Source organism: Paramisgurnus dabryanus, chromosome 9, assembly GCF_030506205.2.
Source record: "Paramisgurnus dabryanus chromosome 9, PD_genome_1.1, whole genome shotgun sequence".
NCBI classification, from domain to species: Eukaryota; Metazoa; Chordata; class Actinopteri; order Cypriniformes; family Cobitidae; genus Paramisgurnus; species Paramisgurnus dabryanus.
Window position 1 is genome coordinate 5,369,860 of NC_133345.1, and position 15,652 is coordinate 5,385,511.

The following is a 15,652-nucleotide window of genomic DNA, read 5'->3' on the forward strand; positions in this document are numbered from 1 at the left end:
CATGGCGTTGCCACATTAGTTTTGAAGTGTCTCTCGAATCGAGTCTGCACTCGCTTACGGCCACACCACCCTGAGCACGCCAGCTCTCGTCTGATCTCGGAAGCCAAGCAGGGTCGGGCCTGGTTAGTACTTGGATGGGAGACCGCCTGGGAATACCAGGTGCTGTAAGCATTTAATTAATTATTAATTTTTTTTATGTCATTTTTTCCCATGAATGCGTCCTTTCTGTAACCATTTACCGATGTCATTGCGTTGCCACATTAGCCTTGAAGTGTCTCTCGAATCGAGTCAGCACTCGTTTACGGCCACACCACCCTGAGCACGCCCGCTCTCGTCTGATCTCGGAAGCCAAGCAGGGTCGGGCCTGGTTAGTACTTGGATGGGAGACCGCCTGGGAATACCTGGTGCTGTAAGAATTAAATTAATTAATTATTTATGTCATTTTTCCCATGAATGCGTCCTTTCTGTAAGCGTTCTGGTTGCCACATTAGTTTTGAAGTGTCTCTCGAATCAAGGCAGCACTCGTTTACGGCCACGCCACCCTGAGCACGCCCGCTCTCGTCTGATCTCGTAAGCCAAGCAGGGTCGGGCCTGGTTAGTACTTGGATGGGAGACCGCCTGGGAATACCAGGTGCTGTAAGCATTTAATTAATTAATTATTTTTTTATGTCATTTTTTCCCATGAATGCGATCTTTCTGTAAGCGTTCACTGATGTCATGGCGTTGCCACATAAGTCTTGAAGTGTCTATCGAAGCGAGTCAGCACTCGCTTACGGCCACACCACCCTGAGCACGCCCGCTCTCGTCTGATCTCGGAAGCCAAGCAGGGTCGGGCCTGGTTAGTACTTGGATGGGAGACCGCCTGGGAATACCAGGTGCTGTAAGCATTTAATTAATTAATTATTTTTTTTTATGTCATTTTTTCCCATGAATGCGTCCTTTCTGTAACCATTTACCGATGTCATTGCGTTGCCACATTAGCCTTGAAGTGTCTCTCGAATCGAGTCAGCACTCGTTTACGGCCACACCACCCTGAGCACGCCCGCTCTCGTCTGATCTCGGAAGCCAAGCAGGGTCGGCCCTGGTTAGTACTTGGATGGGAGACCGCCTGGGAATACCTGGTGCTGTAAGAATTTAATTAATTAATTTTTTATGTCATTTTTCCCATGAATGCGTCCTTTCTGTAAGCGTTCTCCCATGGCATGCCGTTGCCACATTAGTTTTGAAGTGTCTCTCGAATCAAGTCCGCACTCGCTTACGGCCACACCACCCCGAGCACGCCCGCTCTCGTCTGATCTCGTAAGCCAAGCAGGGTCGGGCCTGGTTAGTACTTGGATGGGAGACCGCCTGGGAATACCAGGTGCTCTAAGCATTTAATTAATTAATTATTTTTTATGTCATTTTTTCCCATGAATGCGATCTTTCTGTAAGCGTTCACTGATGTCATGGCGTTGCCACATAAGTCTTGAAGTGTCTATCGAAGCGAGTCAGCACTTGCTTACGGCCACACCACCCTGAGCACGCCCGCTCTCGTCTGATCTCGGAAGCCAAGCAGGGTCGGGCCTAGTTAGTACTTGGATGGGAGACCGCCTGGGAATACCAGGTGCTGTAAGCATTTAATTAATTAATTATTTTTTTTATATCATTTTTTCCCATGAATGCGTCCTTTCTGTAACCATTTACCGATGTCATTGCGTTGCCACATTAGCCTTGAAGTGTCTCTCGAATCGAGTCAGCACTCGTTTACGGCCACACCACCCTGAGCACGCCCGCTCTCGTCTGATCTCGGAAGCCAAGCAGGGTCGGCCCTGGTTAGTACTTGGATGGGAGACCGCCTGGGAATACCTGGTGCTGTAAGAATTTAATTAATTAATTTTTTATGTCATTTTTCCCATGAATGCGTCCTTTCTGTAAGCGTTCTCCCATGGCATGCCGTTGCCACATTAGTTTTGAAGTGTCTCTCGAATCAAGTACGCACTCGCTTACGGCCACACCACCCCGAGCACGCCCGCTCTCGTCTGATCTCGGAAGCCAAGCAGGGTCGGGCCTGGTTAGTACTTGGATGGGAGACCGCCTGGGAATACCAGGTGCTCTAAGCATTTAATTAATTAATTATTTTTTTATGTCATTTTTTCCCATGAATGCGATCTTTCTGTAAGCGTTCACTGATGTCATGGCGTTGCCACATAAGTCTTGAAGTGTCTATCGAAGCGAGTCAGCACTCGCTTACGGCCACACCACCCTGAGCACGCCCGCTCTCGTCTGATCTCGGAAGCCAAGCAGGGTCGGGCCTAGTTAGTACTTGGATGGGAGACCGCCTGGGAATACCAGGTGCTGTAAGCATTTAATTAATTAATTATTTTTTTTATATCATTTTTTCCCATGAATGCGTCCTTTCTGTAACCATTTACCGATGTCATTGCGTTGCCACATTAGCCTTGAAGTGTCTCTCGAATCGAGTCAGCACTCGTTTACGGCCACACCACCCTGAGCACGCCCGCTCTCGTCTGATCTCGGAAGCCAAGCAGGGTCGGCCCTGGTTAGTACTTGGATGGGAGACCGCCTGGGAATACCAGGTGCTGTAAGCATTTAATTAATGAATTATTTTTTTTATGTCATTTTTTCCCATGAATGCGTCCTTTCTGTAACCATTTACCGATGTCATTGCGTTGCCACATAAGTCTTGAAGTGTCTATCGAAGCGAGTCAGCACTCGCTTACGGCCACACCACCCTGAGCACGCCCGCTCTCGTCTGATCTCGGAAGCCAAGCAGGGTCGGGCCTGGTTAGTACTTGGATGGGAGACCGCCTGGGAATACCAGGTGCTGTAAGCATTTAATTAATTAATTATTTTTTTTAAATCATTTTTTCCCATGAATGCGTCCTTTCTGTAACCATTTACCGATGTCATTGCGTTGCCACATTAGCCTTAAAGTGTCTCTCGAATCGAGTCAGCACTCGTTTACGGCCACACCACCCTGAGCACGCCCGCTCTCGTCTGATCTCGGAAGCCAAGCAGGGTCGGGCCTGGTTAGTACTTGGATGGGAGACCGCCTGGGAATACCTGGTGCTGTAAGAATTTAATTAATTAATTTTTTATGTCATTTTTCCCATGAATGCGTCCTTTCTGTAAGCGTTCTCCCATGGCATGCCGTTGCCACATTAGTTTTGAAGTGTCTCTCGAATCAAGTCCGCACTCGCTTACGGCCACACCACCCTGAGCACGCCCGCTAGTTGGTACGTTCCAGGAAGTGTCTGTGCCGGTAGTAGAGGGAGAAAGGCTCCCTCACGTGGGTTTGTTAAATTTGAATTTAGTTTATAGTTTGAGTTTAATTTATTGTTTGTGAAGTGTTTATTTTGAGTTGAAACCACCGAACAGCAGCTTTATGCTGACTGTGAGGTGGTTTTTTGTTGTATTTAGTTAAAATTAAAAAAAGATCAGACGGACGCATGGCAAACAACACTGAAATGGCTGAGGAACAAAGTACTGGCAACGAAACTGGACTGGATAAACGAAAACGAGCTGGACATGATTTAAATAAAGACGCAAGGCAGGATGGATTAACTGAAAGTAGAAGAGGAATTTTTGAAAATGAAAGCAACGGTAACGAAAAGGGAATGGAAAAACGACAACGAGCTGGAAAAGATTTAAATGAAGACGCCAGGAAAGATAGTTTAACAGAAAACAGCAGAGAAAATGTTGAAAACGAAAGCAACGGTAACGAAAATGGACAGCAAAAAAGACAACGAGATGGAAATGACAACGGTGAAAAAGCAAAGAAAAGAGGTGAGCAAAGGATTTACGCAAAAGAAGCAACAGTGATTGTGAATGTTGATAATGTGGAAGGATTGAAAGCGGAAGATTTAATAAAAGCAGTAGCAGATATGATTGGACAAGGGAACATTTTGGTAATGAGACCACGAAATAATAGTGAATATGAACTGATTTTAGAAAATGAGGAAATGTGCGAGGATCTAATGGAAGGACTAATGATTAAAGGTGTGCAGTGCAACGTAAGAAAGCTAAAAAATAAGGAGTATGTTGTCTCTTTTATGCATTTGCCTGGGTACCTAGATGATTATGAAATTTTAGAGAAATTAGAAAGCTGGCAGGTTGTGCCAATCACAAAACTTAAAAGGAGAGTGTATCCGGGCACCGACATAGAGGACGGTACGAGATATGTGAGAGTGAGGTTCCCTAAGGAGGTGGTCTCACTACCATACAGCACAAAGTTTGAGACTGCGGAGGGCTCCCAGCATTTCCGGGTGATGCACAGCCATCAGGTGAAAACCTGTCGGCTGTGCATGAGCTCGGAACATTTGCTGAAGGAGTGCCCCGAGTTTAAATGTTATAAGTGCGAGGAGCTGGGACACTTTGCACGTCAGTGTAGAGCAGTCAGGTGCCCGGATTGCAATGATTTTATAAACAAATGTGAGTGTTGGATGGAGGAAGAGGAAGGAGGGGTGGATAATCAGGTGCCCAGACAAATGCATAAAAGAAATGATAACGCAGAAGAGAGAACGAATGAAGAGGGGAGACAAATAGAGAAACAGCAGTCAACAGAGCCTGAAGGAGAAGAAGCAATGGCGGAAAAGCAGATATTTGAAGAAAAAGCAACTGAAAATCAAGAGGAAACGGTACGGGAAAAGGACACAGAAAGGACACAAATGGAGATATCGGAGAGTTTGGATGTTTTAATGGACAAAGAAGGTAACGAGGAACAACGGAGTACAGCACAAGACAGCGAAAGAGAGGACGATGAAATGGAAGAAGCAGGAGTAATGGACAGACGGGAAAAAAGGCCTTTGAGGAGAAGAACAATGAAGGTAACGCCAAATATTGATAATGCGCGGAAAAAGAAATTAAAGTCCCAATTGACAAGAGAAAATAGATTTGAGGTGTTAAGGCGAGGAGAGGAGATGGACTGAGATGATGGTATTTAAGGTTTTTATTTTATTTATTTTTTTAATGGTTTTACGATGTGTGACTTTTAACGCGAGGGGACTTTTAGATTTTAAGAAATTTGAAAGAGTAACTGATCATTTTAAAAATCAGGACATCATTTTACTGCAGGAAACAAACTGGAAAGATGATATTTTAATGGACTATCGAAAGAAATGGGAAGGATGGATTTTACATAATAACGGTGATGGAAAATGTGGAAGAGGAGTCGCAATTTTAATGAAAAGTGACGTTTTTAAAGAGAGTAAAGTTTTATACAAGGATGGAAAAGGAAAATGTATGGTTGTAGAAGTAAATTATGAGGGGAAGAAAATTGTTTTTGTTAATGTACATGCGCCGACGGAGGAAAAAGAAAAGAAGGGTTTTTTCAATCATTTAAGAGAGTTTTTAAAGGATTATAAAGAAATTGTAATAGCAGGAGATTTTAATACAGTTTTTAGCAAACAAGACATGGCGGAAGGAATGGTTTTTAAGAGTGATATGGGAAGAAAAGAACTAAAACTTTTAATGGAAGATTTTAAAATGACTGATGTGTGGAGAGAAAGAAATCAAAGAAAAAAAGAGTTTTCAAGAAGACAAATTGTGATGAATTTTGTGTGTAATACGAGGATTGATTTTATTTTATGTACAAGAAATGTGGAGAATTTTATTGAAGATATTAAGTATGAGGAGACAAGTTTAAGCGATCACAAGTTTTTATTTTTTAATATAGATTGGGAGAAATTACAAAGAGGGCCTGGAGTATGGGTTTTAAACACAGAAATTTTGAAAGACAAACATTATGTTGAAAGCGTGAAAGAAATGATTGAGAATGAGAAAAACAGTGTAATGTATGCGGAAAATAAGAGAATATGGTGGGAAAATGTAAAGTATGCTATCAAAAAATATTCAATTGAATATTGTAAATTAGTGCGAAAATGTAAAAGGTTTAAGGAGAAAGAATTGAAAGCAAGTCTTGAAAAAGAATTAAATGAAGAAAATAAGGACATTCAAAAGATCAAAGAAATCGAAGAAAAGTTGAAAGAAGTAGAGGAAAAGCAATATGAAGGAGCAAGATTACGAAGTAAAGCACAGTATATGGTTGAAGGAGAAAAATGTACGAAATTCTTTTTTGATTTAGAAAAAAAGAAAGGGAATGCTGAAATGATAAAGGAGATAAAAGGAAAAAATGGAGAAATAGTTCAGGGAAATGCAAATGTTCTAAAAGAAATTAAGGATTTTTATGAAGATCTTTTTAAGGCAAGAGGAGTAGAGGAGAAAGAAAAAACTGATTTTCTTAACAAAATAAAAGCAAAAGTAAGCGAAGAAGATAAAGAGGAATGTGAACAAGAGTTTAGAGCAGAAGAAATTGAACAAGCGATTGACGAACTAAATAAAAAGAAAAGCCCAGGAATTGATGGTTTAGGAAGTGAATTTTATAAGTGTTTTAAAGGGATTTTAATAGAGATTTTAAAAGAGGTTTTTAAAGAAATTTTTGAAAGGGAAGAAATTTATGAAAGAATGCGGATTGGATTAATGAAACTCATTTACAAAAAGAAAGGTGAAAAGACAGATTTAAAGAATTATAGACCCATATCAATGTTGAACACAGACTTAAAAATAATTGCAAAGGTTTTAGCTAACAGATTGAAAGAAATAATGCCAAAAATAATAACTACAAACCAGGCTTATGCTGTGAAGGGAAGAGATATTGCAGATGTGACGATGAGTATAAGGGACACTATTTGGTATATGACAAAAGAAAAACAAGAAGGATATGTGTTTAGTCTGGATTTTGAAAAGGCATTTGATAGGGTGGAACATGTGTTTTTATTTGATGTTTTAAAGAGTTTTGGTTTTGGAGAGAATTTTATCAAATGGATCAAGATTTTATATAAGGGTGCTCTGACTAAAGTTAAATGTAATGGTTTTTTATCGAATGCTTTTAATGTTACAAGATCAGTGAGGCAGGGTTGTCCACTCTCTGCCTTACTATATTCTTTACTATCTGAACCATTAGGACTAGCAATTAAAGAAAACAAGAAGATAATGGGGATTGAAAGTGAGAAAAGTAAAGTGTTTCAGTATGCTGATGATACCACAATAATTGTAAAGGGGAAGGAAAGTGTCAAAGAAGTTATGAATGTTGTTAATGAATTTTGTAAGGGTTCAGGAAGTAAAGTGAACGAGGACAAAACTGTTTACATGAAATTTGGTAATGCTACTAGTCTGGAAGATTGCTTTAAATTCAAAGAAGTGGAAGAAATAAAAATTTTAGGAATTCTAATGGGTAAAGATGAGAAGAAAACAAGAGATGATGTATGGAATAATCTGATTATTGACATTGAGAGAAAACTGAATTTTTGGAAACTAAGGAATTTAAGTTTAAAAGGAAAAGTGTTGGTTTTAAATGTTTTAATGGTTTCTAAATTATGGTACGTTTTATATTTAACTGAAATGCCTATGTGGACAGAAAAGAGGTTGAAGGAATGTTTTTTAAACTTTTTATGGAATGGAAAACCCCCCAGAATAGCACATAACACGATTTTAGGAGATATAGAGAGGGGTGGGCTGGGATTAATGGACATAGAGCAGAGAAAAAATAGTCTGAGAGTTAAAGTGGTCAAAAAATACCTACAAGAAGAGAATAATGCTGAGTGGAAAAAAACAATGAAATATTTTTTAAACAGATGTGGGAATTTTAACATGGGGGATGACATTTTATGGATGAAGACAAAACTGTGGATGACGGAAAATGTGCCTGGATTTTATAGAGAGCTTTTAAGTGCATGGGGAAACTTTTTACCAAAAGTTGATTTTAACCCCAGGGGGAGAGAAAACATTTTAAATCAACCTCTTTTTTTAAATCACAACATTTTAAAGCAAGGCAAAGTGATTTATTATAAGAAGTGGATGGAGGTGGGAATAACAAGAGTCAGAGACATTTTATATGAAGTGAAAGAAGGATTTTTACCCGTACAATGTATTTTTGATGCAATGGATGAGGCAAAGGAAGAATACAGCAAAACAGGAATTTTAAATTCATATGAAATGATAAAACAAGCAATACCTGAAGAATGGCTGGAAAGAGTCGAAAAACGAGAAAATGAAAGTGAGGAGAAAGAAATAAGAGTAAATTTGGATAACAAAGTGTGTGACTTTAAGGAATGTACTATTAAGATGTTTTATTGTGTTTTTAGAGACTCTGTTTTTAAAGAGCCAATTGTGACTGATTTCTGGACACAAAAATTTGTAAATTTAAAACCTGAAGAAATGTGGAATAATATGAAAGGAAAATGTGTAGCAACAAGTCTAGAATCAGAAGAGTACATGATAAGACACAAAGTGGTTTTTACTGATTTGATTTTAAACAAGATAAGAATGGAACCTAGTGCAATGTGCAAAGTGTGTAATGAAAAGGAAGAAGGGATTTTACACTTGTTTTTATACTGCAAAGAGTTGGAAAGTTTTTTAAGCAAATGTAATGATGTGGTCAAAGCTCTTGAAGAGCGATGGAATGAAAATGAATTGGACTGGAATCAAATTGTGATGTTTGGATGGACAAAGACAAGTAAAAACAGTGCTTTTATAAATCTTTGGATAATGTTGATGAAAAGGGCAATATGGGAAAGAAGGATTGTAGCAAAAAAGGAAAAAACTGTGATGGAGGTATGGAATGTCTTTAAGAGAAAATCTGAAATGTATATTGAAAAACTGTATGTGCATTTTAAAGGTGAAGAAAATGAGAATGTGTTTTATAAGGTTTTTACTTCCGAGGTTTGCTGTATTCTTGAGGACTTAGATTGGACTTTGCCAGACATCCATTGAGGTGATGTTATTTGATTCTTATGTTGTTTTTATTATTATTTTTAATTACTGTATGTATGTAAATTTGTGATTTGATAATGTATATTGTAAATTGAATTGAAACGTTCAATAAAAAAAAAAAAGCACGCGCGCTCTCGTCTGATCTCGGAAGCCAAGCAGGGTCGGGCCTGGTTAGTACTTGGATGGGAGACCGCCTGGGAATACCAGGTGCTCTAAGCATTTAATTAATTAATTATTTTTTTATGTCATTTTTTCCCATGAATGCGATCTTTCTGTAAGCGTTCACTGATGTCATGGCGTTGCCACATAAGTCTTGAAGTGTCTATCGAAGCGAGTCAGCACTCGCTTACGGCCACACCACCCTGAGCATGCCCGCTCTCGTCTGATCTCGGAAGCCAAGCAGGGTCGGGCCTAGTTAGTACTTGGATGGGAGACCGCCTGGGAATACCAGGTGCTGTAAGCATTTAATTAATTAATTATTTTTTTTATATCATTTTTTCCCATGAATGCGTCCTTTCTGTAACCATTTACCGATGTCATTGCGTTGCCACATTAGCCTTGAAGTGTCTCTCGAATCGAGTCAGCACTCGTTTACGGCCACACCACCCTGAGCACGCCCGCTCTCGTCTGATCTCGGAAGCCAAGCAGGGTCGGCCCTGGTTAGTACTTGGATGGGAGACCGCCTGGGAATACCAGGTGCTGTAAGCATTTAATTAATTAAATTTTTTTTTTATGTCATTTTTTCCCATGAATGCGTCCTTTCTGTAACCATTTACCGATGTCATTGCGTTGCCACATAAGTCTTGAAGTGTCTATCGAAGCGAGTCAGCACTCGCTTACGGCCACACCACCCTGAGCACGCCCGCTCTCGTCTGATCTCGGAAGCCAAGCAGGGTCGGGCCTGGTTAGTACTTGGATGGGAGACCGCCTGGGAATACCAGGTGCTGTAAGCATTTAATTAATTAATTATTTTTTTTAAATCATTTTTTCCCATGAATGCGTCCTTTCTGTAACCATTTACCGATGTCATTGCGTTGCCACATTAGCCTTAAAGTGTCTCTCGAATCGAGTCAGCACTCGTTTACGGCCACACCACCCTGAGCACGCCCGCTCTCGTCTGATCTCGGAAGCCAAGCAGGGTCGGGCCTGGTTAGTACTTGGATGGGAGACCGCCTGGGAATACCTGGTGCTGTAAGAATTTAATTAATTAATTTTTTATGTCATTTTTCCCATGAATGCGTCCTTTCTGTAAGCGTTCTCCCATGGCATGCCGTTGCCACATTAGTTTTGAAGTGTCTCTCGAATCAAGTCCGCACTCGCTTACGGCCACACCACCCTGAGCACGCCCGCTAGTTGGTACGTTCCAGGAAGTGTCTGTGCCGGTAGTAGAGGGAGAAAGGCTCCCTCACGTGGGTTTGTTAAATTTGAATTTAGTTTATAGTTTGAGTTTAATTTATTGTTTGTGAAGTGTTTATTTTGAGTTGAAACCACCGAACAGCAGCTTTATGCTGACTGTGAGGTGGTTTTTTGTTGTATTTAGTTAAAATTAAAAAAAGATCAGACGGACGCATGGCAAACAACACTGAAATGGCTGAGGAACAAAGTACTGGCAACGAAACTGGACTGGATAAACGAAAACGAGCTGGACATGATTTAAATAAAGACGCAAGGCAGGATGGATTAACTGAAAGTAGAAGAGGAATTTTTGAAAATGAAAGCAACGGTAACGAAAAGGGAATGGAAAAACGACAACGAGCTGGAAAAGATTTAAATGAAGACGCCAGGAAAGATAGTTTAACAGAAAACAGCAGAGAAAATGTTGAAAACGAAAGCAACGGTAACGAAAATGGACAGCAAAAAAGACAACGAGATGGAAATGACAACGGTGAAAAAGCAAAGAAAAGAGGTGAGCAAAGGATTTACGCAAAAGAAGCAACAGTGATTGTGAATGTTGATAATGTGGAAGGATTGAAAGCGGAAGATTTAATAAAAGCAGTAGCAGATATGATTGGACAAGGGAACATTTTGGTAATGAGACCACGAAATAATAGTGAATATGAACTGATTTTAGAAAATGAGGAAATGTGCGAGGATCTAATGGAAGGACTAATGATTAAAGGTGTGCAGTGCAACGTAAGAAAGCTAAAAAATAAGGAGTATGTTGTCTCTTTTATGCATTTGCCTGGGTACCTAGATGATTATGAAATTTTAGAGAAATTAGAAAGCTGGCAGGTTGTGCCAATCACAAAACTTAAAAGGAGAGTGTATCCGGGCACCGACATAGAGGACGGTACGAGATATGTGAGAGTGAGGTTCCCTAAGGAGGTGGTCTCACTACCATACAGCACAAAGTTTGAGACTGCGGAGGGCTCCCAGCATTTCCGGGTGATGCACAGCCATCAGGTGAAAACCTGTCGGCTGTGCATGAGCTCGGAACATTTGCTGAAGGAGTGCCCCGAGTTTAAATGTTATAAGTGCGAGGAGCTGGGACACTTTGCACGTCAGTGTAGAGCAGTCAGGTGCCCGGATTGCAATGATTTTATAAACAAATGTGAGTGTTGGATGGAGGAAGAGGAAGGAGGGGTGGATAATCAGGTGCCCAGACAAATGCATAAAAGAAATGATAACGCAGAAGAGAGAACGAATGAAGAGGGGAGACAAATAGAGAAACAGCAGTCAACAGAGCCTGAAGGAGAAGAAGCAATGGCGGAAAAGCAGATATTTGAAGAAAAAGCAACTGAAAATCAAGAGGAAACGGTACGGGAAAAGGACACAGAAAGGACACAAATGGAGATATCGGAGAGTTTGGATGTTTTAATGGACAAAGAAGGTAACGAGGAACAACGGAGTACAGCACAAGACAGCGAAAGAGAGGACGATGAAATGGAAGAAGCAGGAGTAATGGACAGACGGGAAAAAAGGCCTTTGAGGAGAAGAACAATGAAGGTAACGCCAAATATTGATAATGCGCGGAAAAAGAAATTAAAGTCCCAATTGACAAGAGAAAATAGATTTGAGGTGTTAAGGCGAGGAGAGGAGATGGACTGAGATGATGGTATTTAAGGTTTTTATTTTATTTATTTTTTTAATGGTTTTACGATGTGTGACTTTTAACGCGAGGGGACTTTTAGATTTTAAGAAATTTGAAAGAGTAACTTATCATTTTAAAAATCAGGACATCATTTTACTGCACGAAACAAACTGGAAAGATGATATTTTAATGGACTATCGAAAGAAATGGGAAGGATGGATTTTACATAATAACGGTGATGGAAAATGTGGAAGAGGAGTCGCAATTTTAATGAAAAGTGACGTTTTTAAAGAGAGTAAAGTTTTATACAAGGATGGAAAAGGAAAATGTATGGTTGTAGAAGTAAATTATGAGGGGAAGAAAATTGTTTTTGTTAATGTACATGCGCCGACGGAGGAAAAAGAAAAGAAGGGTTTTTTCAATCATTTAAGAGAGTTTTTAAAGGATTATAAAGAAATTGTAATAGCAGGAGATTTTAATACAGTTTTTAGCAAACAAGACATGGCGGAAGGAATGGTTTTTAAGAGTGATATGGGAAGAAAAGAACTAAAACTTTTAATGGAAGATTTTAAAATGACTGATGTGTGGAGAGAAAGAAATCAAAGAAAAAAAGAGTTTTCAAGAAGACAAATTGTGATGAATTTTGTGTGTAATACGAGGATTGATTTTATTTTATGTACAAGAAATGTGGAGAATTTTATTGAAGATATTAAGTATGAGGAGACAAGTTTAAGCGATCACAAGTTTTTATTTTTTAATATAGATTGGGAGAAATTACAAAGAGGGCCTGGAGTATGGGTTTTAAACACAGAAATTTTGAAAGACAAACATTATGTTGAAAGCGTGAAAGAAATGATTGAGAATGAGAAAAACAGTGTAATGTATGCGGAAAATAAGAGAATATGGTGGGAAAATGTAAAGTATGCTATCAAAAAATATTCAATTGAATATTGTAAATTAGTGCGAAAATGTAAAAGGTTTAAGGAGAAAGAATTGAAAGCAAGTCTTGAAAAAGAATTAAATGAAGAAAATAAGGACATTCAAAAGATCAAAGAAATCGAAGAAAAGTTGAAAGAAGTAGAGGAAAAGCAATATGAAGGAGCAAGATTACGAAGTAAAGCACAGTATATGGTTGAAGGAGAAAAATGTACGAAATTCTTTTTTGATTTAGAAAAAAAGAAAGGGAATGCTGAAATGATAAAGGAGATAAAAGGAAAAAATGGAGAAATAGTTCAGGGAAATGCAAATGTTCTAAAAGAAATTAAGGATTTTTATGAAGATCTTTTTAAGGCAAGAGGAGTAGAGGAGAAAGAAAAAACTGATTTTCTTAACAAAATAAAAGCAAAAGTAAGCGAAGAAGATAAAGAGGAATGTGAACAAGAGTTTAGAGCAGAAGAAATTGAACAAGCGATTGACGAACTAAATAAAAAGAAAAGCCCAGGAATTGATGGTTTAGGAAGTGAATTTTATAAGTGTTTTAAAGGGATTTTAATAGAGATTTTAAAAGAGGTTTTTAAAGAAATTTTTGAAAGGGAAGAAATTTATGAAAGAATGCGGATTGGATTAATGAAACTCATTTACAAAAAGAAAGGTGAAAAGACAGATTTAAAGAATTATAGACCCATATCAATGTTGAACACAGACTTAAAAATAATTGCAAAGGTTTTAGCTAACAGATTGAAAGAAATAATGCCAAAAATAATAACTACAAACCAGGCTTATGCTGTGAAGGGAAGAGATATTGCAGATGTGACGATGAGTATAAGGGACACTATTTGGTATATGACAAAAGAAAAACAAGAAGGATATGTGTTTAGTCTGGATTTTGAAAAGGCATTTGATAGGGTGGAACATGTGTTTTTATTTGATGTTTTAAAGAGTTTTGGTTTTGGAGAGAATTTTATCAAATGGATCAAGATTTTATATAAGGGTGCTCTGACTAAAGTTAAATGTAATGGTTTTTTATCGAATGCTTTTAATGTTACAAGATCAGTGAGGCAGGGTTGTCCACTCTCTGCCTTACTATATTCTTTACTATCTGAACCATTAGGACTAGCAATTAAAGAAAACAAGAAGATAATGGGGATTGAAAGTGAGAAAAGTAAAGTGTTTCAGTATGCTGATGATACCACAATAATTGTAAAGGGGAAGGAAAGTGTCAAAGAAGTTATGAATGTTGTTAATGAATTTTGTAAGGGTTCAGGAAGTAAAGTGAACGAGGACAAAACTGTTTACATGAAATTTGGTAATGCTACTAGTCTGGAAGATTGCTTTAAATTCAAAGAAGTGGAAGAAATAAAAATTTTAGGAATTCTAATGGGTAAAGATGAGAAGAAAACAAGAGATGATGTATGGAATAATCTGATTATTGACATTGAGAGAAAACTGAATTTTTGGAAACTAAGGAATTTAAGTTTAAAAGGAAAAGTGTTGGTTTTAAATGTTTTAATGGTTTCTAAATTATGGTACGTTTTATATTTAACTGAAATGCCTATGTGGACAGAAAAGAGGTTGAAGGAATGTTTTTTAAACTTTTTATGGAATGGAAAACCCCCCAGAATAGCACATAACACGATTTTAGGAGATATAGAGAGGGGTGGGCTGGGATTAATGGACATAGAGCAGAGAAAAAATAGTCTGAGAGTTAAAGTGGTCAAAAAATACCTACAGATGTGGCCTTTAAAAATGCGCGTCTCTGAGACCAGAATGCCGCGGAGACTTCCGAAATTCTGCGAGATCCCGCAAAAGGGGGGTTCGGTGGGGGACGCAGGAAATATAAAAACCTGTAGAGGGCAGGCGTGTTTCTTGTAGGCCATACTGACGACAATGTGTGTGCTCGACTTCATGCTGAGCGTATACTGTATGATATTGAAGTAACATGACACGGACTTTGATGTCATACAAATGCATGCTTTTTGGCAAACATTTTGTTGGCGAAGTTTTCTTTTGCCAGTTACATAAACAGTCACATATTCTTCATAAAAATCCGACTCAAACGCGGATCATTTGTCTTATTTTTTCCGTGTACTTACAGTAGAAGAGACGTGATGTATGATAATCGAGTCTTATAACAAAATAATTCGCGAAGACCTTTGAAGAGACCGAGCGCATTTACGCAATATCATTAACTAGTTTATCTAATTTTACATTTAGTTCATTTTTGCATCTGAACGTTTTAATAGCTTTAACATGGTTGTGGTGCGCTTTTCTGCATTACTGAACAGTAGGCTACTTTTTATATTATTATGTTTCCCTTTACATGGTATGAAACACGATAAAAAGTATGCATTGGTGTTTAATACATTTCACTGAGAATTTGTATAATATGTTATACTTTTGTACTAAGGAAATAAAATCATATTGTGAGTGTAAATATTCATAAATTCGAGGAGTTTCTGATGTGTTTGTCATCGGCAAAATGCGCAGTTTCTTTGTTGCTGATTAAAAACCGTTGGCTATGTGATTGTTTAAAATTGACATTTTTTCTACTTATTATTAATTTATTTTTTGCCTACATTTACTCAAATAATATCAATGTGAAAATATAAGTAAATCATACTATATACAAGTTAGGCGTAAAACTTACACATTTTTGATGTCAAATAGAAATAATAATAATTTGAAATATGCAATTATTACAGTTTTAAAAACTTAAATATATTACTCTGACCTTTTTAAATATATTGACTAAAATAATCTGTAAATGTAATACTTATATTATTAAGGCGTATACATCAAATAATATATGTACATTTTACACAAAATATCTGTTCTATTTTTAGTAATTTATTTTCCAACTAAAAAAATCGCATAACTGCATTAAGAGATTTTATTAAGTTACTTTAATCATTT

At 38.1% G+C, this 15,652-nt stretch overlaps 9 non-coding genes and 8 pseudogenes across 9 annotated transcripts; all 17 read left to right on the forward strand.

Annotated features, from left to right (window-relative positions):
- Positions 1-52: 52 nt before the first annotated feature.
- LOC135724336 (5S ribosomal RNA) lies at positions 53-171 on the forward strand. The gene has a single exon (XR_010524004.1). It is a non-coding gene; the product is annotated as a 5S ribosomal RNA (ribosomal RNA).
- A 126-nt stretch (positions 172-297) lies between these two features.
- On the forward strand, positions 298-416 carry LOC135724522 (5S ribosomal RNA). Its single transcript, XR_010524186.1, has one exon. It is a non-coding gene; the product is annotated as a 5S ribosomal RNA (ribosomal RNA).
- Positions 417-524: 108 nt separating this feature from the next.
- Positions 525-643, forward strand: LOC135725918 (5S ribosomal RNA; annotated as a pseudogene).
- A 125-nt stretch (positions 644-768) lies between these two features.
- Positions 769-887, forward strand: LOC135722564 (5S ribosomal RNA). The gene has a single exon (XR_010522295.1). It is a non-coding gene; the product is annotated as a 5S ribosomal RNA (ribosomal RNA).
- Positions 888-1,014: 127 nt separating this feature from the next.
- On the forward strand, positions 1,015-1,133 carry LOC135726016 (5S ribosomal RNA; annotated as a pseudogene).
- Positions 1,134-1,253: 120 nt separating this feature from the next.
- Positions 1,254-1,372, forward strand: LOC135726773 (5S ribosomal RNA; annotated as a pseudogene).
- A 124-nt stretch (positions 1,373-1,496) lies between these two features.
- Positions 1,497-1,615, forward strand: LOC135724017 (5S ribosomal RNA). The gene has a single exon (XR_010523694.1). It is a non-coding gene; the product is annotated as a 5S ribosomal RNA (ribosomal RNA).
- A 126-nt stretch (positions 1,616-1,741) lies between these two features.
- Positions 1,742-1,860, forward strand: LOC135756011 (5S ribosomal RNA; annotated as a pseudogene).
- Positions 1,861-1,980: 120 nt separating this feature from the next.
- LOC135755703 (5S ribosomal RNA) lies at positions 1,981-2,099 on the forward strand (annotated as a pseudogene).
- A 125-nt stretch (positions 2,100-2,224) lies between these two features.
- Positions 2,225-2,343, forward strand: LOC135756907 (5S ribosomal RNA). Its single transcript, XR_012337589.1, has one exon. It is a non-coding gene; the product is annotated as a 5S ribosomal RNA (ribosomal RNA).
- A 126-nt stretch (positions 2,344-2,469) lies between these two features.
- Positions 2,470-2,588, forward strand: LOC135754152 (5S ribosomal RNA; annotated as a pseudogene).
- A 126-nt stretch (positions 2,589-2,714) lies between these two features.
- LOC135754777 (5S ribosomal RNA) lies at positions 2,715-2,833 on the forward strand. The gene has a single exon (XR_010534709.2). It is a non-coding gene; the product is annotated as a 5S ribosomal RNA (ribosomal RNA).
- A 126-nt stretch (positions 2,834-2,959) lies between these two features.
- On the forward strand, positions 2,960-3,078 carry LOC135756212 (5S ribosomal RNA). The gene has a single exon (XR_012337607.1). It is a non-coding gene; the product is annotated as a 5S ribosomal RNA (ribosomal RNA).
- Positions 3,079-9,113: 6,035 nt separating this feature from the next.
- On the forward strand, positions 9,114-9,232 carry LOC135754153 (5S ribosomal RNA; annotated as a pseudogene).
- Positions 9,233-9,358: 126 nt separating this feature from the next.
- On the forward strand, positions 9,359-9,477 carry LOC135754154 (5S ribosomal RNA; annotated as a pseudogene).
- A 126-nt stretch (positions 9,478-9,603) lies between these two features.
- LOC135754778 (5S ribosomal RNA) lies at positions 9,604-9,722 on the forward strand. The gene has a single exon (XR_010534710.2). It is a non-coding gene; the product is annotated as a 5S ribosomal RNA (ribosomal RNA).
- A 126-nt stretch (positions 9,723-9,848) lies between these two features.
- LOC135756214 (5S ribosomal RNA) lies at positions 9,849-9,967 on the forward strand. Its single transcript, XR_012337608.1, has one exon. It is a non-coding gene; the product is annotated as a 5S ribosomal RNA (ribosomal RNA).
- The last annotated feature ends 5,685 nt before the right edge of the window (positions 9,968-15,652 follow it).